This window comes from Prionailurus bengalensis, chromosome A2 (assembly GCF_016509475.1).
Source record: "Prionailurus bengalensis isolate Pbe53 chromosome A2, Fcat_Pben_1.1_paternal_pri, whole genome shotgun sequence".
Classification (NCBI taxonomy): Eukaryota; Metazoa; Chordata; class Mammalia; order Carnivora; family Felidae; genus Prionailurus; species Prionailurus bengalensis.
Window position 1 is genome coordinate 5,814,317 of NC_057348.1, and position 26,236 is coordinate 5,840,552.

The 26,236-nt window shown below is 51.4% G+C and overlaps 1 long non-coding RNA gene across 3 annotated transcripts; it reads right to left on the minus strand.

Moving 5' to 3' along the window:
* Positions 1–1,504: 1,504 nt before the first annotated feature.
* On the minus strand, positions 1,505–26,168 carry LOC122486826. 3 transcript variants are annotated; one of them, XR_006298238.1, is made up of 3 exons: positions 26,056–26,168; positions 25,411–25,542; positions 1,505–1,941 (listed from the first exon to the last, which is right to left on the minus strand). It is a non-coding gene; the product is annotated as an uncharacterized LOC122486826 (long non-coding RNA). The 3 variants fall into 3 exon arrangements; XR_006298239.1 differs by lacking the exon at positions 1,505–1,941 and adding an exon at positions 2,975–3,021; XR_006298240.1 differs by lacking the exon at positions 1,505–1,941 and adding an exon at positions 24,846–24,892.
* Between the last annotated feature and the right edge of the window lie 68 nt (positions 26,169–26,236).

The following is a 26,236-nucleotide window of genomic DNA, read 5'->3' on the forward strand; positions in this document are numbered from 1 at the left end:
TGCTCTGGCCCAGACACACAGTGGTTACCATGCGACTGGAGGAAGGGAGGAAAAGGGGTTTTTCCAACATGCCTTTCGGGGACTTCATCTATGGTCTCTGTGACCCCTGTCACTGTGTTCCTGATGTGGTTGGCCCTGCCACCTCCTGGAAGGCTGGCTTGGAGGGGCTTGCCTCCCCAGACTGACCAGGGGTCTCTGTGTTCCCTAGGGTCGCCGCAGCGACCATCTGGGCAGGGGCCAGGCCCACCACACATTCTTGGGCCATTGGCACTGGTTGTATGGAGCCTTGGCCTCTGTCCTGGTGCTTCCCCGGCTCTTAACTGGACATGTGGGGGACAGGTGCCAGCTGGATGCCAGCTGGAATGCCCCAGCTAGGAAGGTGGCCTATTGCCGGTCCTGCCAGGCTGGGCTGGGGCAGGGGTGTCATCGAGGAAGAAGGGCGGTGGGCTCTGAGGGGAGGGTCCCACAGGGCCCTCTTGGGAGTCCCTCTTCGAAGCGGCTGAACTCCATTCACCCCTCCCACGCAGGTTTTCTGGGTGCCCCTTACAAACCAGCCATTTGCTGGGGCCCCCGGGTGATGGCAGTGAGTAAGCAGATGTGTCCCAGCCATGAACGATGCCAGTGATGTCACTGGTCCCCACTGAACATCTGTTGGGGGCCATTTGTCATCATGCCCATTCAGCAAGCACTTAGTAAGTACCTACTGTATGCCAGGCCCTGGGCCGGGTGCCAGGGAAAAATAGTGAAGGAGGCAGATGGTCTCAGGGTAGAGCAGAAAACACAAGCAGCAAACAGTGAAGCAGGATACTACCTTGAGATTAGGAAGGATGACACTGGGGATGGGCTGGGCTTCTTCAAAGAGAGTGGCCCGAGATGACAACAGCCCTATAGGATCAATAGTTATCCCCATTTTCCAGGAAAAACACAACCAACTGAGGCCCAGAGAGGTTAAGTGGTCTGCCCAAATCAGCGGGGCCGGATTCCACGCTCAGGTCTCACCCCTTCATTCCACATGAGCTGTTAGGGTGCTGTATTAAAAAACTTTTTTAGCGGCGCCTGGGTGGCTCAGTCAGTTAAGCGTCCGACTTTGGCTCGGGTCTTGATGTCGCAGTTTGTGAGTTTGAGCCCCGCGTCAGGCTCTGTGCTGACAGCTCAGAGCCCGGAGCCTGTTTCCGATTCTGTGTCTCCCTCTCTTTCTGCCCCTCTCCCACTCATGCTCTGTCTCTCTCTGTCTCAAGAATAAATAAATGTTAAAAAAAATTTTTTTTTAAACTTTAGTACTGTATTTTCTTTAACCATATCTATAAAAACATTATCATTCCCACAGGCAATCAAATAAGGATGATTTGTGAGACATTCCCTCTTGTTTCTTTTTTTTTGGCATAGTAGATCTTGATTGCACACTTGTAGCACGTTTCAGATGCCAAATAGCCACATGTGGTGGCTGGCGGCTAACCTTGGGGAGCAGTGCGGTTCTAGCCACAGATAACCGTCAGGCCATAAGTTTGTCCTGATTCTTTCTTATGTTTATTAAGACTTTTTTTTCTGGGCAGTTCAATTTTCCCAGCAAAACTGGGGGGAAGGTACAGAGATCTCCCATATACCCTTTGCCCCAAATGGATATTTGCCCCAAATGGATATTCCCTGGTTATCAACATCCCACACCAAAGGCTGCATTTGTTACCATCGACGGGCCTGTGCTGACAGCATTGTCATCCAAAGTCCATAGTTTACGTTCAGGTCCACTCCTGGTGTTGGACATTTTATGGGTTTGAGCAAATGCTTGATGACCTGTACCCATCATTATGGCCTCATACAGAGTACCTCACTGCCCTGAAAATCCTCTGTGCTCCAAGCATGTCTTGTGTATCAGGACGTCTTGACAGCTGGCGCCTACCTGATCACGGAAGGACTGAGTGCCCCTCCCAGGGCTGGCAGATCCTAGAGAGAGCAAATGACTCGTGAGTGCACCTTCCGCAGGTGAAGCGGCCAGTCCGGAGCCCGCACCCAGACCCTCTCCTTTATGGGGCTCTCACACTCAGGGCCACTGTCCCCGGCCCTGATCACCCCAGAGCCAGGTGTCAGACCACTAAGAGACAAGCCCTGTACCCCGGAGCCTGCGGAAATTATGCAAAGTAGCCAGTCCTGAGCCGCACGGGCCGCCTCACCCATTCCCTCCCGCGGACACCAGACTACAGGCTCTCACCCACGTTTTCCCCTCACTCCCTCTACCTCCTGGCCAAGCACCACACGGTGCTTCCCCCTGTGGCCCTGTGAGGACGGCGTGCCCCCTCCTCTTGACATCTGTGAGTAGCAAAGTATCTTTTTCATGACAATCGTCTCCTGGTCTAGTGTCCTCACCACCCCTGAATAGGCATAAAACCTACATTTTAAAGCCAATGCCAAGTGATGTGCAGAGAGCTGGAGACAGAGGGCAGATAATAGATGTACCGTGCCCTTGTGACGCTCACCGCCGGGGGGACTTTCACAGGATGCACGGTCTGCATTCTAGAGGAACGTCCACACACAGGCTGTGGGGATGCACAGGGCACCCCACCAGGGCTCCAGAGAGAAGGGAGACCTGAAGGGCAAGCAGGTGTTAGAGGTCAGAGCAGGATGCCAGAGGGACCTGCCAAGTGTAGGCTGGCTGGGGCAGGAGGAGACAGTCTATTCGTGGCCTCGTGTACCGAGCCAAGAAGGGTGACCTTCCTCAAAAAGGCACTGGGGAGCTGCTGAGGGATTTAGCCAGGGGAGGACTGCGGTCAGCCCTGTATCTGAGCTTTGCCAAGGTCATGTGGAAGACGTAGTGTGGCGACATGGGTCCGGGAAAGAGTAGCCTCAAGACTAACACCTTGTCGAGGCGTCTGGGTGGCTCGGTTGAGCGTCCAACTTCAGCTCGGGTCCGGTCATGATCTCGCGTTTGTGGGTTCGAGCCCCACCATCGGGTTCTGTGCTGACAGCTCAGAGCCTGGAGCCTGCTTCGGATTCTGTGTCTCCCTCTCTCTGCCGCTCTGTCTCCCTCTTGTTAAAAAATAAACATTTTACGGGCGCCTGGGTGGCGCAGTCTGTTGGGCGTCCGACTTCAGCCAGGTCACGATCTCGCAGTCCGTGAGTTCGAGCCCCGCCTCAGGCTCTGGGCTGATGGCTCAGAGCCTGGAGCCTGTTTCCGATTCTGTGTCTCTCTCTCTCTCTGCCCCTCCCTCGTTCATGCTCTGTCTCTCTCTGTCCCAAAAATAAATAAACATTTAAAAAGTTCAAAATAAATAAATAAATAAATAAACATTTTAAAAAATTAAAAAAAAAAAAAAGATTAACGCTTGTCTTCCCATGAGGGCTGGAGGAAGACCCTTTCCATGCTCTAAACAGCAAGAAATACAGGAAATGTTTACCAAGATCTACTGGGTGCCAAGTTGAGTAGTTACAACACCTGACAAGACAGACTTAGTCCCTACTGCCATGGAGATGTTTTAGTTTTATTTTTCTAACAATGACTTTACAGTGGCATCTGATGAATGCTGAGATGACACAATACAGGGACCCGGAAAAGAGAAAAAAAACAAATAACTAAAATCAGAAATGAAAATGGGGGAGGGGTGCCTGGCTGGCTCGGTTGGTAGAGCACGTGACTCTTGATCTTGGGGTTGCGTGTTCAAGTCCCGTGTGGAATGTAAAGATTCGGTAAAAATAAATAAATTATAGATAGATAGATAGATAGATATTAAAAAAAGAAAATGGGGGACACAACTACTAGCCTTACAGAAGTTTTTAAAAAGAATTAGAAGAGAACATTATGAACAATTACACACCAACTGATTAGACGATACAGATGAAATGAGCCAATTGCTAGAAACAAACTACCCAATCTGACTCAAGAATAGAAAATCTGAAAAGGGCTAGCAAAGAGATCGAATCAGCAATCAAAAACCTCCCCACAAAGAAAAAATCCCCCCAAACCCCTGATTGAACCACACAGCCCTACTTATTTTCATCTGTTTTCTCTTGGTGGGTGAGGGATTCTGCACAGCATTTGACCCAGCAACCCCCAGACTCACCATCGGGTGAGGTGGAGACATCCGGACTCGGGGCCGAGTGAGGGGCAGCGCCAGGCTGGGTCTGCTGGGAGGGAGGACAGCAGCCAGAGGGAGCTGTGGGTTCTGACGGAGTCCTGCCTGGGTGGCAGGAGGAAGGGGGCTGGTCCCGCTCCCATCAAGATGGCCCTTGGCTCCCTTTTGACTGGCTCTTCAGCGTCCCCTGCAATTCCATACGAATTTTAGGGTCTGTTCTCCCATTTCTGAAAAGTGTTCATTGGTGTTCTGATAGGGATTGCACTGAATCTGTAGACAGTGTTACGTCTTCTATGGACGGGGAGAGGTCTTTCCAATTACCTAGGTTTTAATTCTTTTTTTTTTTTAATTTTTTTTTTCCCAATGGTTTTTATTTATTTTGGGGACAGAGAGAGACAGAGCATGAACGGGGGAGGGGCAGAGAGAGAGGGAGACACAGAATCAGAAACAGGCTCCAGGCTCTGAGCCATCAGCCCAGAGCCCGACGCGGGGCTCGAACTCACGGACCGCGAGATCGTGACCTGGCTGAAGTCGGATGCTTCACCGACTGCGCCACCCAGGCGCCCCTTAATTCTTTAAGCGTATTTTGCAGTTCTCAGCCATAAGTCTTGTACTCCCTTACTGTAACTTATTCTCAAGTATTTTATTCTTTTTGATGCGATTGTAAATGGAATCTTGCCATTTCCTTGTCAATAGCTCATTGCTATTATATAGAGTGCTACGTGGAATTTAAACACTTAAAAAAAAAAAACTCCCTTTAGCATACAGCGTTCTCTTAGTTTCAGGTATACAATATAGTGACCCACCCCACCCCATTTACCCCCGATGGGTGGCGACCCTTGGGCCTCTGAAAAGAGTTTGAAAAGCTACTGCGTTGGGGGGAGTCCCTAGGGTAGCACATAGAACTGGTCAAATTTTCTATTTCTTCTTGAGTCAGTTTTGGTGTTTGTTTCTATGACTTTGTTTGTTGCACTCAGGCTATCTAATTTGTTGGCATTTGGTTATGCATAGAATTGTCTTGCAAACTTTTACTTCTGTGAGATCCAGAGTTTTGTCCTCACTTCCATTTCTGATTTTATTTAATTTTTTAAAATGTCTGTTTATTTATTTTGAGAGAGAGCATGAGGGGAAGGACAGACAGGGAGAGAGAGGATTCCAAGAAGGCTCTGTACTGCCAGTGGAGAGCCCGATGCAGGGCTCGAACTCACGAACTGTGAGGTCATGCCCTGAGCCGCAATCAAGAGTCGGACTCACCCAGGTGTCCCTCATTTCCGATTTTCGTTATTTCCTCTTTTTTCCTTACCCTAGGTAGTTTGTCAATTTTGTCATAAAACTGTTGGTTTTGTTGATTTTCTCTGTTGTTTTATATTCTCTATTCCACTTATCTCCACTATAATCTTTATTATTTCCTAGCTTTGGGCTTAAGCTTCCTCTCCTTTGTCTAGTTAAGGTATAAAGTGAAGTTATTGATTTGAGATCTGTCTTCTTTTTTAATGTAGGCACTTATATTCCCTGAGTACTGTTTTGTTGATTTTTTTTTTTTTTACATTTATTTATTTTTGAGAGACAGAGCACAAGTTGGGGAGGGGCAGAGAGAGAATGAGACACAATGCGAAGCAGGTTCCAGGCTCTGAGCTGTCAGCACAGAGCCCGACGCGGGGCTCAAACTCACGGACCGCGAGATCACGACCTGAGCGGAAGTCCGACGCTGAAACGACTGAGCCACCCAGGCGCCCCCCAAGCACTGTTTTGTTGTGTCTTCATTTCCATTCATCTGCAAGTATGTTTTAATTTCCCTTGTGATTTCTTCTTTGACTCATTGGTGTTCAACAGTGTGTGGTGTAAGGCATCCAGATGGCCAACAGATCCACGAAAAGATGCTCAACGTCACTGATCATGAGGGAAATGCAAATCAAAACTACGATGACGTATCACCTCATACGTGTCAGAATCGCTAAAATCAACAACACAAGAAACAGCAGGTGTTGGTGAGGATGTGGAGAAAGGGGAACCCTCGTGCGCTGTTGGTGAGAATGCAAACGGGTGCGGCCGCTGTGGAAAACGGTATAGAGGTTCCTCAAAAAATTAAAAATAGAGTTAGCATATGATTCAGTAATTCCACTGCTGGGTATTTACCCAAAGAATAGGAAAACACCAATCCAGTGTGTATCGCAGCACTGTTTACAATAGCCAAATTATGGAAAGAGCTCAAATGTCCACTGATGGATGAATGGATAAAGAAGTGGTGTAGGCACCCCTGGGTGGCTCAGTGGGTTAAGCATCTGACTTTGGCTCAGGTCATGATCTCGCAGTTCACGGGTTCAAGCCCCGCCTTGGGCTCTGTGCTGATGGCTCAGAGCCTGGAGCCTGCTTCAGATTCTGCGTCTCCCTCTCTCTCTCTCTCTCTGCCCCTCCCCTGCTCGCACTCTGTTTCTTTCTCTCAAACATAAATGTTAAAAGATACATTAAAGGGGCGCCTGGGTGGCGCAGTCGGTTAAGCGTCCGACTTCAGCCAGGTCACGATCTCGCAGTCCGGGAGTTCGAGCCCCGCGTCAGGCTCTGGGCTGATGGCTCGGAGCCTGGAGCCTGTTTCCGATTCTGTGTCTCCCTCTCTCTCTGCCCCTCCCCCGTTCATGCTCTGTCTCTCTCTGTCCCCAAAATAAATAAACGTTAAAAAAAAAAAATTTAAAAAAAAAAAGATACATTAAAAAAAGAAGTGGCCTATGTATATACAATGGACGATCACTCAGCCATTAAGAAGAATGAAATCTTTTCATTTGCAATGACATGGATGGAGCTAGAGGGTATAATGCTAAGCAAAATAAGTCAAAGAAAGACAAATACCATATGATTTCACTCACGTGTGGCATTTAAGAAACAAAATAAATGAACAAAGAAAAAAAGAGACAAACCAAGAAATATACTCTTAACTACACAGAACAAACTGGTGGTTACCAGAGGGGAGGTGGGGGTGGGTGAAACAGGTGAAGGGTATTATGAATACATTTATCCTGATGAGCACTGAATAACGTATAGAATTGTTGGGTCACTATATCGTATACCTGAAACTAAGAGAACGCTGTATGCTAAAAGGAATTAAAAAGAAAAAGTGTTTAAATTCCACGTAGCTGAGAATTTTCCAGGTTTCCTTGTGTCACTGATTTCTAGCTTCATTCCACTGTGGTCAGAGAAGATAATTTGCATGATTTCAACCTTTAAAACATTTTTTATTGTTTTTTGAGAGAGAGACAGAGCATGAGCCGGGGAGGGGCAGAGAGAGAGGGAGACACAGAATCCGAAGCAGGCTCCGGGCTCTGAGCTGTTCAGCACAGAGCCCGACGCGGGGCTCGAACTCACAAACCGTGAGATCATGACCTGAGTCAAAGTCAGACACTTAACCGACTGAGCCACCCAGGTGCCCCTGATTTCAATCTTTTAAGATTCATTGAGACTTGTTTTGTGGCCTGACATAGGGCCTATATTGGATAATGTATTGCATGCATTTGAAAAGAATGTGTGTTCTGCGGTTGTTTGCTGGAATGTTCCAAATACATCTGTTAGGTCTGCTTACAACCAATATTGAAAATGGAGTACTGAAGTCACCAGCTATTATCGTAAAAGGGTCTATTTCTCCCTTCATGCTGCCCATGTTTGATTCATGTTTTCTGGGGCTCTATAGTTTGGTACATATATGTTTATTTATTTTTATTTTTAAACATTTTTTTAAAAAAAATTTTAAGTACTCTCTTCACCCAACATGGGGCTTGAACCCACAACCCTGAGACCAAGAGTCGCGTGCTCCACCCACTGAGCCAGCCAGGTGCCCTGGTATGTATGTGTTTATAATTATTGTATCTTCTTAATAAACTGGCCCTTTTATCAGCAAGTAACGTTCTTCTTTGTTTCTCATAACAATTTTTGACATAGAGTCTATTTTGTCTGATAGTACTATAAATATGCCAGCTCTCTTTTAATTACGATTTACATGGAATTTCTTTTCCCCACTCTTCATTTCCACCTATTTGTGTCTTTGGATCTTTGTGTCTGATGCTCTTGTAGAAAGTATATAGCTGGGTCAGGCTCTTTTCTCCTCTGTCTGCCTTTTCTTTGGAGGGTTTAATCTACTTATCTTTGAGGTAATTACTGATAAGAAAGAACTTACTCCTGCTATTTTGTTATTTGCTTTCTTTTTTAACCTTATTTGTTTCAGAGAGAGTTCACGTGCAAGCAGGGGAGGGGCAGAAAGAGATGGGGAGAGAGAGGATCCTAGGAAGGCTCTGCACAGTCAGCACTGAGCTGGACGTGGGGTTTGAGCTGATCAACCGTGAGATCGTGACCTGGGCCGAAATCAAGAGTCAGGTGCTTAACCGACGGAGCCACCCAGGTGCCCCAGTGTCAGACATACCTTTAAAAGAAATAATAAAATAGGGGTCCCTGGGTGGGTCCGGCGGTTAAGCATCTGACTCTTGATTTTGGCTCAGGTCGTGATCTCATGGTTTGTGAGTCCGAGCCTCACGCCGCCGGGCTCTGCTCTGGTAGCAGGGAGTCTGCTTGGGATTCTGTCTCCCTCTCTGCCCCTCCCCCCTCATGCGGTCTCAGTCTCTCTCAAAATACATAAATAAATAAGCTCTTAAAAAAACAAAGGTATGGGGGCGCCTGGGTGGCGCAGTCGGTTAAGCGTCCGACTTCAGCCAGGTCACGATCTCGCGGTCCGTGAGTTCGAGCCCCGCGTCAGGCTCTGGGCTGATGGCTCGGAGCCTGGAGCCTGTTTCCGATTCTGTGTCTCCCTCTCTCTCTGCCTCTCCCCCGTTCATGCTCTGCCTCTCTCTGTCCCAAAAATAAATAAATGTTGAAAAAAAAAATTAAAAAAAAATTAAAAAAATTAAAAAAAAAAAAACAAAGGTATGTCTTACACCTATTTTTTTCCTTAATTTTTTCACTACTACTTTCTTTTGCATTTCATTGATTTTTTTTACAGTGTACCATTTTGACTCCCGCATTCCCTGTTCTGTCTATACTCAGTTATTTTCTTACCATTTACCTAAGATTACAATTAATATCTTCAACTTGTGACACTCCAGTTTGAATTAATACCAGCTTGGCTTCAAGAGGATACAAAACTCTGCTCCTGTACAGCTGCTTCTCTTCCCCTTTATAGTGTTACTGTCACAATTACATCCTGATATATTCCATTCCCATTATCATACCTTTGCAATTCTTGCTTTAGGCTCTTGTTTCTGAAATCACACAGGAGGGAAAAAGAGTTGCAAACTAAAAGTACAAGAACACCGGCTTTTATATTTACTTATGTAGTTGTCTTTCCGGTGCTATTTTCCATGTGGCTTTGAGTTGCTAGCTAGTGTTCATTTCAGCCTGAAGGACTCCTTTCAGTCCTTTTTTTTTTTTTTTTTTTTTTGTAGGCCAGCCACCGAGTCTCTTAACTTCTGTTTATCTGGGCATATCTCTATTTCTCTTTCATTTTTTTATTTAATTTTTTTAACATTCATGTATTATTGAGAGACAGAGAGACACAGAGTGTGAGCAGGGGAGGGGTAGAAAGATGGGAGGACACAGAACCTGAAGCAGGCTCCAGGCTCTGAGCTGTCAGCACAGAGCCTGACGTGGGGCTCAAACTCACGAACTTTGAGATCATGACCTGAGCCAAAGTCAGCTGCCCAACCAACTGAGCCACCCAGGCACCCCTCTCTTTCATTTTTGATGGATAGTTTTACTAGAGACAGAATTCTTGGTTGACAGGGTTTGTTTTTTTTTTTTCATTCAGCACTTCATTTTCTAGAAACAAATTTTTTAACGTTTATTTATTTTGAGAGAGAGAGAGAGGCAGAGAGAAAGGGAGAGAGAGAATTCCAAGCAGGCTCCATGCCGTCAGCACAGAGCCTGATGCAGGGCTTGAACTCATGAACCATGAGATCATGACCTGAGCCGAAATCATGAGTTGGATGCTTAACTGACTAAGCCACCCAGGTGCCCCTCGTTCAGTACTTTAACTGTCATTCACTGTTTTCACAACATCCGGTGAAAAATCTGCTGTTACTGATTGGAGACCCCTTGTATGTAATGAGTCACTTCTCTCTCGCTACTTGACAGGTTCTCTTTGTCTTTATTTTTCAACAGTTCAATTATAATGTCCTGGTGTGGATCTCTTCCAGTTATCCTGCTAGGAGTTTGCTGAGCTGCTTGCACAGATGGATGACCGTTATTGAAGTTGGTAAGTTTTTTTGGGGGCGCCTGGGTGGCGCAGTCGGTTAAGCATCCGACTTCAGCCAGGTCACGATCTCGCAGTCCGTGAGTTCGAGCCCCACGTCGGGCTCTGGGCCGATGGCTCAGAGCCTGGAGCCTGTTTCCGATTCTGTGTCTCCCTCTCTCTCTGCCCCTCCCCCGTTCATGCTCTGTCTCTCTCTGTCCCAAAAATAAATAAATGTTGAAAAAAAAATTAAAAAAAAATAAAGTTGGTAAGTTTTCAGCCATGGTGTCTCTGAATAGTCTTTCTCTTTTTCTCTCCTGCCTCTGGGATGCCCATGACTTTTCTAAAATATTTTTTAAAGACTGTATTTCTTGTTGTGTGTGGTCTCTGAAGCGTCAGTTCCTTTGGCTTCTAATCAGCTAATTGTTGGACAGAACTTTCTTAAATGCCTGAAAGAAGAAGACAGGAAGGACGAGGAGGGAAGAGAAGGAGGAAGGTGGAAGAGGCGAGAAAGAGGAAGAGGGGAGAATGGGAGAAAGGAAAGAGGAGAGAAGAGAGGAAAGGAGACAACGTACTTTCCTGTTCTTTGCAGACTAGTCTGGGTTGGGGCGCTCCTGCAACACCAAGCCAGGTTGTTTACCAATCTGCCTTGGTCTTTACTTCCTGCTTGTGGTGAGCCTGAATGGGGGGAACACCTAGGGGTTTCCACAGTCTTTTCTGAGCATGCATCCGGACCTGGGCATGGGAGGCTTTTCAAAACCAGTATTTCCCCCAAGTAACTCCTCCCAAGCAACTCCCCCAAGTAAGCTTCCCCCCAAGTAACTCCTCCCCCCAAGTAACTCTCCCCTCAAGTAATTCCCCAAAGTAACTCCAAGTAACGCCTCCCCCCAAGTAACTCTCCCCCAAGTAACTACCCCCCAGTAACTCCTCCCAAGTAACCCCCCCAAGTAACTTCCCCCAGTAACTCCTCCCAAGTAACCCCCCCCAAGTAACTCCCCCCCCCCCCGTAACCCCTCCAAGTAACTCTCCCCCAAGTAACTCTTCCCAAGTAACTCCCCAACCCAGTAACTCCTCCCCAGGTAACTTCCCAAATAACTCTCCCCCCAAGTAATTCCCCCCCAAATAACTCCCCCAAGTAATTCCCCCCCAAGTAACTCCTCCCAAGCAACTCCTCTCAGGCTTTCCGCACACCTATTGTTTGTCCCAGCTGTAATCTTGCCACCCACCCCCCCCCCCGTGGGAGCACCTTGCTCATCTGCGTTCAGTGCGCTCAAGGAAGACCTTCCGCACAGTCCCTTCCTGCTTTGAGAGAGTTGCAACTGGGCAAGACAAAGGCCAGTGCCTTGTCATCGCCTCAAGGAACCCCCAGACGGGGCACACCAGGCACATGCGGTTCCTCGGGAACAAGGGGTTTCTGTTTCGTTTCGCTTCGGGGGAAGGGGTAGCCAACGACTTTCTTTGAAAGAACGGTAAGGGTAAAAGAGGTGACGTGGACGTCCCCCTGCAGCAGAGAGAAAAGGGAAGGGCAAGCACAGCGGGCACACACCGCCTGGCACGGAAGCCACTCGCGCGGCCGTGGGGAGGCCCACCGAAGGCTCGGCTAGCGGCACTGTCCCGGGGCGTCCTCATCAAAAAGACACCCAGGGGTTCTGGGGCCCCAGCTGGCGCAAGCTGCTTACGTACGTGGCCACCAACTCTTTGGCGGATTTCACTCTCTCGGCGCAGTTACGTGAGTGACTCGGCCATTTGCGCGGGGACCGCTCTGCGCAGCTCTGGTTGTGAGCGGGTCACGCGTTTCTGCGAGCCTACCCCACGCGCCTCCGTGTCCAGCCTGCTCTCCCGGCCACCGCAGTCCGGTTTCCCGGCACCCTGAGGAAGGCTCGGCCACCCCGTGGGTCCTGAAGCTCCACCAGCTCCTCAGCACCCTCCCCCACCCACCGTGAGGTTGGCGAGGAAGATCGATCGGGTCACCGTTCCTCAGAGCCAAGGCTGTGGATGGGCGGATGCCGGAGGCACAAGGCTCCGAGTGGATCCGCTGGCAGGCCTAGCCTCCGGGTCCCGCAGGGGGGCCTGGAGTAGGGGGACACTGTCGTAGTCACGGCAGGTGGCTTAGGAGGGCTGGTGGCCTCGCAGCCCTGGATCTGCACGGCAGGGGCCCTGGCGTGGTCAAGGGCACTGCCAGCAGGGGTCAGGACTCTTGGACTGGGACGGCCTGAGGACCACACCTGCTTCATGAGTGCCTGTCACGTGCCAGGCACTGTTCCAGAGTGCAAGGTGGCCGGCTGGCTACATGCCGGGTCCCGTCCTGAGGAACTTTATATCCACCGATGTGACAGCGGAGTCGGTCACGTGCCCAAGGAGTCAGGGCTGACTGCAGTACGCCAGCACCCCCCCGGGCCACTGGGCTATGCGGTCCCTCAGTTAAAAAAGAAGGGACGGGTCAGCCGAGGAGCCCGAAAGCCCCGCGGGGCCCCAGGCTGCACCCGAGTTGACCGCAGCAGGGAGTCAGGACTGGGCAGCTGGGCGGCTGGGCGGCCTGGTGCTCGGCCGAAGCTGCTACGTGTCTCTCCCACGGCTGCCTACGGAGGCCGGTCACCAGGCGTGTGTTTGGGTGCCGCGGGGTGGGGCTGTGTCCGGAGGTGAGTGGCAGCTTCTTCCGAGGCTGCCTGCCAGTGCCGGCCAGTGCTGGCCAGCACGGAGGCAAGGCCTGGTCCTCCAGGGGCTCCAGGGGTGGGGCCCGCAGAGGGCTAAGGTGTGCCGACGGGTCCAAAGCCGACGGGGAGTCCTGCGAGTGCCGAGTCTGGATGATGGGACCCGTTGGGTCACCTCCTGTACGCGCGAGCTCTTGTGGGCTTCGAGCTGAGCGATCAGTGCCCCTCCACCAGCGTCACCGAGACAAAGAGACCCGAGCACCCACTCCCCCTGCCTCCTTTGTACCCTGTTTTCTCCTCTCTGCCCATCTCCAGTGACAGATCTGTCCCTCAGTGTTTTAAATGTCGGTTTTATTATTATTCAGGTATGGTGAGGCCAACAGATCAAGAGACAGTTGCCATCGGAAAGACAGTTGGTGGGTGACTCGGTCGGTTAAGCGCCCGTCTCCTGATTTCGGCTCAGGTCATGATCTCACAGTTTGGTGGGTCTGAGACCCTCATCAGGCTCTGCACTGACAGAGTGGAGCCTGCTTGGGATTCTCTCTCTCCCTCTTTCTCTGCCCCTCCCCTGCTCGTGTGCACGCTCTCTTTCAAAATAAGTAAACTTTTTTTAAACAGTTACTCACAGATCCCACGAGGAGGGCACACAGCACACCATGCAGGGCCCACGGGGAAGCACCAGGGGCTGGCAGGAGGCAGAGACGTGGGCAGGAGCCTTTACTGTAGTTTCTACAGGACGAAAAGGCAAGGTGGACAGATTTGGGATTGGCTACTTTGAATCATCTCGGTGGGCTCTGGGGTGGAGGGGCAAGCCTAGTTGTCGGGGACCTGGCCCCGGGGAGATCAGGGCAAGTGGACCCTGCCTCTTGGCACGAGGCCACCTGCTAGACAGGGGCTCTGATTGGCTGCTTTGCACACATAGGTGCTGTGGCAGGCGAGGGCTGTGTTATCTCTAGGAACTAGCCCGGCCTGGGCAGGGCGGTCCCTCCCGGAGCAGTGAGGCCCCAAGATGTCAAAGCATCAGAATATAGAAAAGAAAAACTGGAATTGACACAGTCCTCACCCCTCGGCTCTCACTGCCCACTCTCCCCTCTCGCCTGTCTCTGCAGCCGCCCCCTTCGGCAGTGGATGAACACCAGTGATGTGTCTCTGGTCTCCTCGACCCAAAGAAGCGCGGCATCGCTGACCCTTCCTGCCTCACTGTCCCCATCACCTCCCACTTCTGGACTCCTGGCTCACAGGCCCCTGGTGGCTCCGCTGTGGCTCCTGCCTGCTTTTGCTGCACAGGTACGCCTGCTTTGCGTCTTTCTCCCCTCCCCTCCGTCATCTCTGAGACAAGAGCATTTTCTCAAGGTTCTGTCCCTGATCCCAGAGACAGGATGATCCCAGGCCTCAGGATGAGGCCACACAACAACCCCCCTTTGGTATTTTAGCTGCTGATGAAAGGGCTGTTGGTGTCTCACGGGCCGTGTATCCACTTGTGAATCCCTGGATGCAAAATTCACTTGCCCTTTGACATTGGCTATAAAAGTCAAAGATGTCTCCTCCTGGGGATGGGGGAGAAAAGAACTGGGCCCGGGACACCTGGAAGAAACATGGGAAGCCTTTCAAAGTCTGCAACGTGAAGCGAAGACTGGGGCTTTTTGGTCTTTTTAGGTGTAACTTTTGGGGGTGTGGGGTGGGAGAAAAACATGGTCATTTTGTCTGCCATCATCTCAGTGTTCTCAGCCTGAGAAAGCCTGATGCACCCAAGCCCTGACCCCCAACCTTCACGCGAGTCTTTGGCATCTAGTGGGAGAGACAGCAGCCTCCGGATACAACACAGCTCGTACCCCAAGAGAGGCAGGTGCCAGCCCGACCGCCCAGTGGCCCTCCTGGCTCCGGCTCCAGAGTGCACACCTATCCAGGTTCCCTGTCGCGGCTACAACAAATGACCTCAGCCACGGTGGCTTAAAGCAACGCAGATTTATGAGCCTGCAGTCCTAGAGGGCACAAGTCCTAAAATCAAGGTGTTGGCAGGGCCAAGATCGTCCCGGAGGCTTTGTGGCCGATCTGTGTCCTCACCTCCTCCGCCTTCTAGAGTGGCCTGCACGCCCCGACTCATGGCCTTCCTCCTCCTGCAAAGCCAGCCACGAAGCACCTTCCGGTCTCTGCCTCTGCAGCCTGCTTCTGTCACCACTCTCCTTCTCTGACCCTCTGGCCTCCCTGTCCTCAGGACCCTTGTGATGACATGGGGCCACCTGGATAATCCAGGATCATCTCATCTCCAGAGCCTTAACCACATCTGCAGAGTCCCTTTTGCTATGTAAGGTGACATATTCTCAGGTTCTGGGGATCAGGACAATGGACATCTTGTGGGGGGGAGCATTATTCTGCCTGCCGCAGCACCCATGGGGGTCACACTTCTGAGACAGGTGCCCACGAAACACTTCTTCAGGGAAGGGATATGTGGACCCAGTTCTGGAACATGGTGGGTCACCCAGATGTGATCTGAAGGCCTTTGACATCAGCCCGAGAAGCCAGGCAAGGGAGACCCCTTTCCAGGCTCAGTTCTGCAAAGTGAGGGATTCTCACCCGGGGCAATTCTGCCCCCAAGGGACACCTGGCAACGTCTGGAGAGAGAGGTGGTTGTCACAGCAGGAGAGGAGGGACGCCCCCTCACCACAAAGAATCCTCTGGCCCAATGGCCAGTGCCCCTACAGCACAGCTACTAGCCCCTGTCTCCTGGCCAGGTCTCCAAACCCCGAGGGGCTCCACCACCCCCTTGGAGGGTTTCTGCTCCATGACCTTTGGCCTCTGACACCAGTCCCGCCTTTCTTGAGAAAAGCAGTTTTCAGTTTCTCCTGACCCTTGGCCTGCACTGGGTACATTTGAGTGGGTTGGACACTCCTAGCTGGGGAATTTGAAGGCCCAGGAAGAAGAGGATGGAACAGGAGCAGTGCTTTCCACCCACCCCACCCCACCCCACCCCTCCCCACCCCTCCCCACCCCATCCCTCCCCAGGCTGACTGCCCTGGCCTCTGGGTCCCCATGCTGGGAAAGGGAGGCAGATGGTGTGCTAAGGACACTGGTCACTGGGTGGGGACTAAGCTAGTTCACTCACGCAGCACAGGGCAGCAGGTGACAGACCCGGGACAAAAGGAGGGAGTTGGGGGTGAGCTGTCCCCCTCCAGCTCCTTGTTGCTGCTGCCCTGTAACACAGTCAGCAACAGCCCTGGAGTCAGATGTGTGGTCACTGGGCCGGGGCAGGGGTGCAAGGGCCCCCAGCTTCGGGGGCCTGATTTGCTGGTGGGGGCGGGGCTAGAGGCAGGCCCTGCCAGAACACGATCAGCCCAGGCTAGGGTCTTGGAAGGGCCTGCTTCTTGTCCAATCGGCCAGCAAACCTTTGACACCTGCCGGGTGCCGGGCCCTGTGCTGGGCAGTGGGCGTGACAAGACTCAGCCGGTCCCTCAAGGGGCCACAGTGACCAGGAAGAGCAGGGCTCATGCTGGTGACTGCTTACCTGAGCTAGACCCCGTGCCGGGGGTCTCACCGCTGCTTTCTTCGTGGCATGGTGGTGGGGGTAGGGGGACAGACTTACTGCCCTTCTAGGGGAAGGGACGGGGCATGTTGGCCAGGGAGGAGGGAGGCGGAGGTCTGGGCCGAGCAAGCCCCCATGCAGCAGTACAGAGAGGGGGAGGAAGGACAGCATGTGTCCGTGGGGGCTCCCCTCGGTGTGAGACCGAGAAGACCCTTGCTCCTGGGGATAGGAGGGTTGCTCTGGGAAGATGGCCGGACCCCACTTTTACTCCTTGCTGCCCGTAGCTAATCTGGCCGGCCTCTGTGGACTTCCATGTGGCTGCTCTCTGGGCTGGAGTCCCTGATGTATGGCTCCCCATCCCCCCACCGGGGCCCCAGGTCAGCCCCATCCACAGAGAATGGGGTGTCCAAGCCCCAGAATCCTGCTTCCTGAAGCGTGCAAGGCTGGGCGGTGCCCACGGATGACGAGGGGCCGCCTGAGCTCCTGGGCCAACCCCTGCGGGAACCCGGGGGGCTGTGGCACAAATCACACACTTCCCTAGTGTTGTGGACTGAATGGTGTCCCCACGTCCGGAACTCATGTGTCACAGCCCCACCCTGCAGGACCTCAGAATGTGACTGTGTTTGGAGAGAGGGCCTCCAAAGAAGGTGATCAAGTTAAAATGAGGCCATCAGGGTGGGCCCTGATCCAGGATGACTGGTGTCCTTACAAAAAGGGGAAATTAGGACACAGATGCGCACCGAAGACCGTGTGAGGACACGGGGGGGTGGGGGGAAGGCGGCCATCTGCAGGCCAAGGAGGGACGCCTCAGAACAAACCAGCCCTGCCCACACCTGGATCTTGGGCTTCTGGCCTCCAGAACGAGCCAGGAGGAAATATCTTTTTAAACGAGAAGAAGACTGTATTTAAAACATACCATCAGATACATATAATAGTATCAACCATTTATTTAGGGGCGCCTGGCGTGTGACTCTTGATCTTGGGGTTGTGGGTTTGAGCCCCAGGATGGTGTACAAAGGACTCAAAAATGAAATCTTTAAAAATACAACCAAAAACATTTATTTGATGCTTTCAGCGCGAGGAAATAAATTTGTTGTTCATAAACCACCCAGACCGGGCTGCCTGGTTATGGCCGCCAGAGCAAACACTACGTCCAGGGTCCAGGACGTACCTGAGACAGCGGCGTATCGGGTGCCTACGGATGTGGGGAAGGAACAAAGATCAAGACAGACCCTTCCTCCATGGCCATGGCTTCTCCACTCTCCTGTGTGGACCTGGTGCTTTAACTGCACTGAGGAGGGTCCTTCCCTCTAAACTCAACCATCTTAAGCCACTGGGCCCCAGTTGAATGGGGGAGTGGAAAGAACGCCCCCCAAGATGCCACCATGAGCCGATGACCCCCCACCCAGCTGAGCTCTCCTTCTCCACAGTGGTCCATGCAAACTTTCTCCTCCGGACGCTCCTCTCTCCTAGACCCCACCCACCTCTCATCTGCATCCCACTTGGTCTTTCCTACTGTCCATCCCCTTGGGCCCGTGCCCTACTCTCCCCCTCATTTTTCCAGCCTGGGGTGGAGGGTCACGTGCAGTGCAGGTGCGATTCTGTGCCCCACCTTGTTCCCGTACATCATGAGCTCTTTATTTAGCACCAAGGTCCCAGCCAGTGGCCCCTCTCTGCCGATCTCTGGGAACGTGTGATCCTGCGCCCACTTGATCCTTCTGTAAAATGGGGCTAAGAGGACCCAGCTCAGAGGCTGACTGTGAAGACTGAACTGCATCCACACAGTGGTCCGCCTGGAGGCGGGGAGCCCCTCTTATTCCATACGGTTGCAGGCCTCCTGTCTTTTCTAGCGGACGTGCAATTCACCGAGCCAGCCTCACCTCTGGGCATTCAGGTTGATGCCAAGCCAAAGGTGAGTCACTGAAGTCCACGAGAAGTGTCCTCCGGGGGGCGCCAGGGTGGCCCAGCTGGTTAAGCATCCGACTCTTGACTTCCGCTCAGGTCACAATCTCACAGTTCCCAAGTTAGCACCCCATGTCGGGCCCTGTGCTGTCAGGGCAGAGCCTGCGTGGGATTCTCTGTCTCCGCCCCTCCTCCTCTAGCTTTCTCTCTCTCTCTCTCAAAAATAAAAAAATTTTTTTTTAATTTATAGGAGAAAAAGTAACATCCTCCTGCAGACAGCCCTTCCACGGGTGACTCAGGATCACTGTGAGTGGTACGACCACAGGGGCAGAATATGAACCCTCTTCTGTGCTGCGCAGGTATCTTAAAATGGGTGTCTTCCCAATTTAATGGGGTGCCGCCCCCGAAGAGAGCCAACGTGGGGGGTTCTGGCATGATCTTCACCTGGACTAGCCCTCATCCTTGGGCCTCGACAACTCGGTGGGAGAGCTGCTCTGAGGTTTGTTGACTCTCCCCTCCTGCGAACTGTTTTTGATCTTTGCTCCTTTGGTTCTTATCGATTTGTGTGAGCTTTTAATAGACTGATAACCCCTGGCTTGTTCCTATCACACAACTGGCTCTTGACACAGAGTTCAGGGTGCCCAGAGCGCTCCGAGAAAGGCTGCTGGGTGTGCTTTGGGTATTTTGTCTGGGGAGCTGGGAGGTTTGAAGATTTTTTATGATACAGGGAGTGTGGGTGTTGGGGGGGGGGGCAGAACCTGGTAACAGAAACATCCATCCTTTGGTGCTCCTGCCCCAGCTCGTCAGGGGCGGGTGGGAGACACCGTGCACGTGGACTGCGGCGAGTACGTGAGTCCCTGGCCTGCTCCCTGTGGGCTGGAGGAAGAACAAGGCTGGAGAAGCGTCGCAGAGGCTACCTCCCTGCCAGTGACTTGCGAGCACGAAGTCTCCAGCTCATTTATAAAGACAAGATCAGGGAAGCCAGCCAGGTGGTTTCTTAAAAAGTTAAACATAGCGTTACCATGTGACCCAGCCATTCCACTGCTGGCTGTACACCCAAGAGCGTGGAAACCATGTTCGTAGGGGCGCCTGGGTGGCTCAGTTGGTTAAGCGTCTGACTTGAATTTGGCTCAGATCTCGACCCTATGGTTCATGGGATCGAGCCTTGCACTGGGCTCTGTGCTGACGGCACGGAGCCTGTTTGGGGTTCTCTCTCCCTCTCTCGCTGCCCCTCCTTCCCTCTCTTTCAAAATAAATAAGTAATAAAATACATATATACGTATATGTATATATGTATGCACACACACATATATTCACATATCTCGTGGTTCGTGGGTTTGAGCCCTGTGTCAGGCTCTGTGATGACAGCTCAGACCCTGAAGCCTGCTTCAGATTCTGTGTCTTGCTCTCTCTCTGCCCCTCCCCTGTTAGTGCTCTCTCTCCAAAAATAAACATTAAAAAATTTTTTAAATAAATAAACATTAAGAAATATTAAAAAAATAAAAGAGGGGTGCCTGGGTGGCTCGGTCGGTTAAGCGTTTGGCTTCGGCTCAGGTCATGATCTCACAGCTCACGAGTTCGAGCCCCGCGTCGGGCTCTGTGCTGACAGCTCGGAGCCTGGAGCCTGCTTCGGATTCTGTGTCTCCCTCTCTCTCTGCCCTTAACCCACTCACATTCTCTCTCTCAAAAATAAACAAACATTTAAAAAAAGAAAAGAAACATTCACAAAAATCACTGCAGAAAACCCAACAAATACACGTGAAACATCTACAGGCAAAGCGAGAGACCTCGTTTGGCACAGAAAGGAAAAATCAGAAATCTTAAAAATGAAAAACAAAAGTGAGAGTGGCTACTCAGGTCACTGTAGAAACGCGGGTGACCGAGTGCATACACCTGGAAGTGAAAGCAATCGCTATGGGCGATACGCCAGGACAAGAGGGGAGGCCAGGCCACTCCGTGACCCCGGGAGCCAGAGCTACAGGGCCTTTCCTAGCCTTTGACCTGATGAGAGATAAAGCGTCCAGTGCCCTTCTTGCAGGGGAATGCTTACAGGTCAGTCAGATGCAGAGAGATCGTTCTGGAAAACAAAACTTGCCAAGCTCGCCCAGGTCAGTGACCCACGTTATCTCAGGTGGTGGCGGTCGAGGAGCCGCGGTTTTCAGACAAGAAGCGGGGCCGTGCTGCTCTTTGGGGCGTTAACGGCGCCACGTGCTCTGCCCAGTGCCCGCTCCCCCTGTGTCCCTGAGCAGGTGCTGCCACCTGCCTTTCACTAAGAAGCAAACAGAGGCGCAGGGAAGTTACTAGCACAGTGGTTCCTGAAAGACAGCCCCGCATCTCTATGCCTGCTCCAGGGACGGGCCTTCCAGGTCAGAAATGTGCGCAAATGGGAACCACAGGGCACCGACACCCAGAAGGAGCCTTGGCTACCTGGTTTTCCAATTCTGAAATGATCAGGGACCTGAGCTCCAAACCGTGGCTCACCTGAAAATAAATGCTGCTGCCTGAGAAGAAATATAGCTTATTTCTTTACACAACTGACCTACTCAGTACTCGAGATGGAATCAGACCGGAGTTGGGGCTGTGAAGTGCATGAGTGCCCGAAGGTTCTCTGGGCTTGTCCAGGCCTGCCCGGCCTCTGTTCTCAGAACAAATATCTGCTTTGGTGCCTCGGCTCTGGGAGCTGACCAGTGAACGGCTCACTGGACAGCGACACCCATTTCTTATGGCACCAAAATAGCCCCCACCCACTTTGGGAACCCTGTAAATGGTTCAGATGTCACAGCTTCTGATGCGGACAGCACTGAGCCCGCTTAGGATTCTCTCCCTCCCTCCCTCCCTCCCTCTCTCTCTCTCAAAATAAACGTACATACATACATACATTTCTCTTTGGCTACAGGACAAATTCTTTTACATGCTCACTGCCTATGGCAGGTGTACTGGTTCCCTGAGGCTGCGGTCACGAATGACTGCGATCTTGGTGGCTTGAAACAACACACATTTATTCTCCTACGGTCCTAGAGGTCAGAAGTCTGACATCAGTCTTGCCAGACTAAAATCAGGGTGTCAGCGGGGCTGCAGCCCTTCTGGAAGTGCTAGGAGGAAATCTGTTTCTGGCCTTTTCTAGCCTCTAGGGGCTGCCTGCATTCTGTGCCTCAAGGCGCCTCCTCCACCGTCAAAGCCAGCAACGGGATCACCGAACTCTGACCTCTGCTTCTGTCATCACATCTTCTCTGACTCTGATCCTCCTCCCCCGCTCTTGTAAGATCCTTGTGATTACATGTCCCATGCAGATCATCCACAATAATCTCCCCCTCTCTAGATCCTTAATGCCATCTGCAAAGTCCCCTTTGCCAGGTAAGGTCACACAGTCATAGGTGCCAAGAGATTAGGACATGGACATCTTTGGGGGCTGTTATTCTGTCCACCATAAGAGAATTCACATACTTGTTCTGAAGAGGGCCCAACAGTAAATACTGTAGGCTTTGGGGGCCATCTGGCCTCCGTTACCAGGACTGGCTACACAATTTTCAGGGCCCAGTGCAAGATAAAAAGGAGGGGACTCTTATTCGTGTGTTATTAACAATTATAGAACAGTGGGGTGCCTGGGTGGCTCAGTCGGTTAAGTGTCCGACTCTTGATTTTGGCTCAGGTCATGATCCCATGGTTCACGGGTTCGAGCCCTGCGTCGGGCTCTGTGCTGACAGCTCGGAGCCTGGAGCCTGCTTTGGATTCTCTGTCTCCCTCGCTCCCTCTGGCCCTCCCCCGCTCATGCTCTCTCGCTCTCAAAAAATAAGCATTATTAAAAAAAAAAGAATTTTAACACGGGGACAGAAGTGCAGAGCCCTATGAGATTATACAGTTTGCACAGCCGTGACGCAGGCCCTGCCTGAGCAAATCTGCTTCTGTTATGGCCGGAAAGCAGCCATGGGCCACATGCAGACAACAGGCGTCGTTGTGTATCAAACCTGATGGCGACAAGCAAACTGTGATTTCCTCGTGTCACAAGATGCTATTCTGCTTTTGCTTCTGGTGTTGTTTAAGTCGGCTCCACGTCCAACGTGGGGCCTGAACCCACGACCCTGAGACGAAGAGTCACATGCTCCACCGACTGAGCCAGCAGGGACCTCCTCTTTCGTTATCTTTTCAACCACTTGAAAATGGAAGCATCGTTTTTATGTACAGGCCGACAAAACCAGGTGTAGGCTGAACTGAGCTATAATCTGCCAGCTTCTGGTCCACGGGATAAAATCCCATCTCTGCCTGACTCGCCAGGGCCCTCCGAAGCTGGAGACTGGCATCTAGTCCCACCTCACAATCTGCATCCAGCACTCCTGACGGTTCCCGTTCCCTAACAGATCCCCCAAGACAGATCGTGCCTTCGTGCCCTCGGGCCCCTCCATCCAGAAGCCCCATGTCCCACATGCTCCCACTGTGTTCCAGCTTGGACGCTGCCCTCCACGAGGTGGCTCTGTGCCTATCCCGTCACCCTGGCTGGACTTACATGTCTGCGTGTCCTCCTCTCCTTCAGGGAGTGATGTGTTCAAGTGCGGGGGTGCAGGCTAAGTTATCTTTGGGTCTCCTGACCTCACGGGCCCTCCGAACTTAAAGTGACACCAAGAAGAATCTAGAACTTTGGTAGCTAGAGTGTACTCAGATTCCAACCCCTAAAAACCAAAACTACGCTTCTTACCTAAACCAAAAACCAAACAAACAAAACCCCAGAGCGAGAATTTCCTACCTTAAATTCAGACCAAGAAAATAAAGATCCCTGAGACCAAGCTGACCTGGGTTCCAATCGTGACTGTCCTTGCGAGTCATGTGCCTTTGGACAAGTCACGTCCCTTGCGCTTCAGACTGAGTCTCGATTCGCCACGGCTCACCAGGCCGTGTGACTCGCCCCTTCCAGCCCATGAGTCTCCTCTCCTGCCCCTGTCTCCACCACTGGCCTTTTCTCAGTTCCTAAGTGTGCCAGGTTCCCACCTGCCTCAGGGCCTTTGCACTCGCTGTTCTTGCTGCCTGAAACATTCTGTCCCTGTTTGCCTGGTGACCTACCCTTCCTGCCTCAGCTGCAACCCCACTGACCTGGAAAGTCTTCCCTGGTCACTCCAAAATGAAGTCGGGCCTGCTACATGCTTTGCTGGCACTCTGAACCTCTGCAGACTGTAATTATTTTGAAATTTTGTAGTGATAGTCATTGTGTGATTTCTCATCACTGTTAACAAGAATAGGATTTAATAAGTACTTCATGCCACACTCTGTTCCAAAGGGTCTAAAAGTGGGTGATTTCATTTAATTCTCCCAGTGCCTTCACAAAGTATTATAATCACCCCCATTTCACAGAAGCTGAAGCTCAGAGACGTTAAATAACTTACCCAAGGTTGCACACCCAGTCGATGTCGGAGTTGCCCTCTTAAGCCTGTACCCACAGGTTGACTGGGACTTCCGTGAGGGCAGATGCCCGTTCTAGCATGGTCACTGTTGTATCCCCAGGGCTGAGCATCTGCACCGGGTACACTGTGGGTGATTAAAAAGTATCGATGACCTAAGGGGCACCTGAGTGGCTCAGCCGGTCGAGCATCCGACTCTTGATTTTGGCTCAGGTCATGATCTCTGCTGACCATGTGGAGCCTGTTTGGGATTCTCTCTCTCCCTCTCTCTGTGCCCCTCCCCTGCTCACACTTTGTCTCTCTCTCTCTCTCTCTCAAAATAAATAAAATAAACTTTAAAAAAAACTTTCGATGACCCAAAAGAAACAACACCCCAGTAGCAATGAGCATTCCAAGTGCCCAGATCTTGGTTTCTTTTTATCTTATTTTTATTTCTTTACCGTTTATTTATTTTTGAGAGAGAGAGAGACAGAGTGAAAGCAGGGGAAGAGCAGAGAGAGGGAGACAGAATCGGAAGCAGGCTCCAGGCCCTGAGCTGTCAGCACAGAGCCCAATGCGGGGCTCAAACCCACAGACTGCGAGATCATGACCTGAGCTGAAGTCGGACGCCCAATTGAATGAGCCACCCAGGTGCCCCCAGATCTTGGTTTCTAACACTACTCTCTAATAAAAGGAACCAGGCTGGGAGAAATGACTGATTCTAGGACTGGGGCAGGAAATATGTGAGATAAACCCGAGGCAGCCTGTAGTACCAGAGTAAGGAAGTGCTCCCAAGAAAACCAAAAAACCCCAAGCCAAATACACAGACGGGAATGTGTCGAGGAACCACAGGAGCCAACTGAAAGCACCCTCAATGGCCAAAGCTGGAATAATTCAAATAAAATAAAGTAGTATTGGGTTATAGCCCAGAGAATAAAATAAATATCTAGAGATCACACTGATATAATCACATAATGCATAAGCTGGGGGCGCCTGGGTGGCTCAGTCAGTTAAACGTCTGACTTCAGCTCAGGTCGTGATCTCGCGGTTTGTGAGTTCGAGCCCCGCGTCAGGCTCTGTGCTGACAGCTCGGAGCCTGGAGCCTGTTTCGGATTCTGGGTCTTCCTCTCTCTCTGCCCCTCCCCTGCTCGTGCTCTGTCTCTGTCTCTGTCTCTCTCTCGAAACTAAATAAACGTTAAAAAAAAAAAAATTAAAAAACAAACCAAAAAACTCCCATCTCACAGAGCTTCTGTGAGGATTACACAGAAGAATGCACATGAAGATTCAGCACCAGATTCGGAGAATACGCCACCACATTCTACTAAATCCACGCCATCCACTAGAGGAGCCGCAAGCTCTATGTCACTAAATTGATTAATTTATTTATTATGGTACTAAATTTAAATTAAGTAAAAATGAAGAATGTTAAAAATCCAATGTTGTGGTGGCACCAGCCACACGTCAAGTGCCCCAAAGTCACCTGGAGCTGATGGCTACTAAGTGAGCGGTGATAAAGAACATGCCCATCGCTGCAGGAAGTTCTACCAAACAAGGCACTAAACAACGAATGGCATAATTACTTGCTCAATTCCTGCGATCCCTCCGCACTTGCCATCTTCTCAACCCTCCCCACCTCCCTCTTTCAAAGGGCAACCCCCGCATTCCCCATACTCCCCTTCCCCAATGTACTTTTTCTTCTTACCCCTTTCCACCACTTGACGGGGAATCCGCTTCATTTCTTTTCTGTCTCCCCAGCTAGCATTGCAGGGTCCAATGCAGGAGCCACGTGGTTGCTGAGCTCTTGAAACGCAGCCCGTCGAACCTGAGATGGGCCCTACGTGTAAGACATACAAGATTTCAGAGACTTGTGGGGGAAAAGAAAAAAAGGATGTAAAAGACCTCTTAAGTTTTTATATTGATTACACGTAGAAGGAACATCTTGCACAGACTGAAATAAAACACATCGTTAAAAGTAACTGTTTTTAACTTTTCTTTCCCCTGACACAGCTACTAGAAAATTTAAATCACGCCCCTGGCTAACATTTGGGGCTAGCATTTTTGCCTGTTCGCTGCCCATACAAGTGACTGGCGTATAGTAGACACTCAATAAAACTTTAATGACTAACTGCTGAGCTGGGCCTCTGGGAACCCGCTAGCTCCAGTAGTCAACGCTGAATTAAGGCTGACCACGTCCCATGCTCCACCTCCTCACCATACCAGATAAGGAAACTGAGGCCCGGAGAAGTGACGTCAGTCCCTTCCCAACGGCACGTAGTGCGGAAACGTCGGGGTCGGGATTCGAACCCGGGTCCTGTCCCCGCAGCCATGGCGCGCTGACCATTACTACCTGGCGGGGCGGCGGCGGGAAAGACAGGCGCGGGTCACACAGCATGCGCTCCACAAGGGGCGCGGCTCTTCGGCCACCGCCTTCCGCCGGCCTCCGTGGGCTGGGCCCCGGCCGGCCCCCACCGCGGCCATCGCCGGCCACCCGCGTCTCCGCCGGCCGCCGAGCCCTTCGCAGGCGGCGC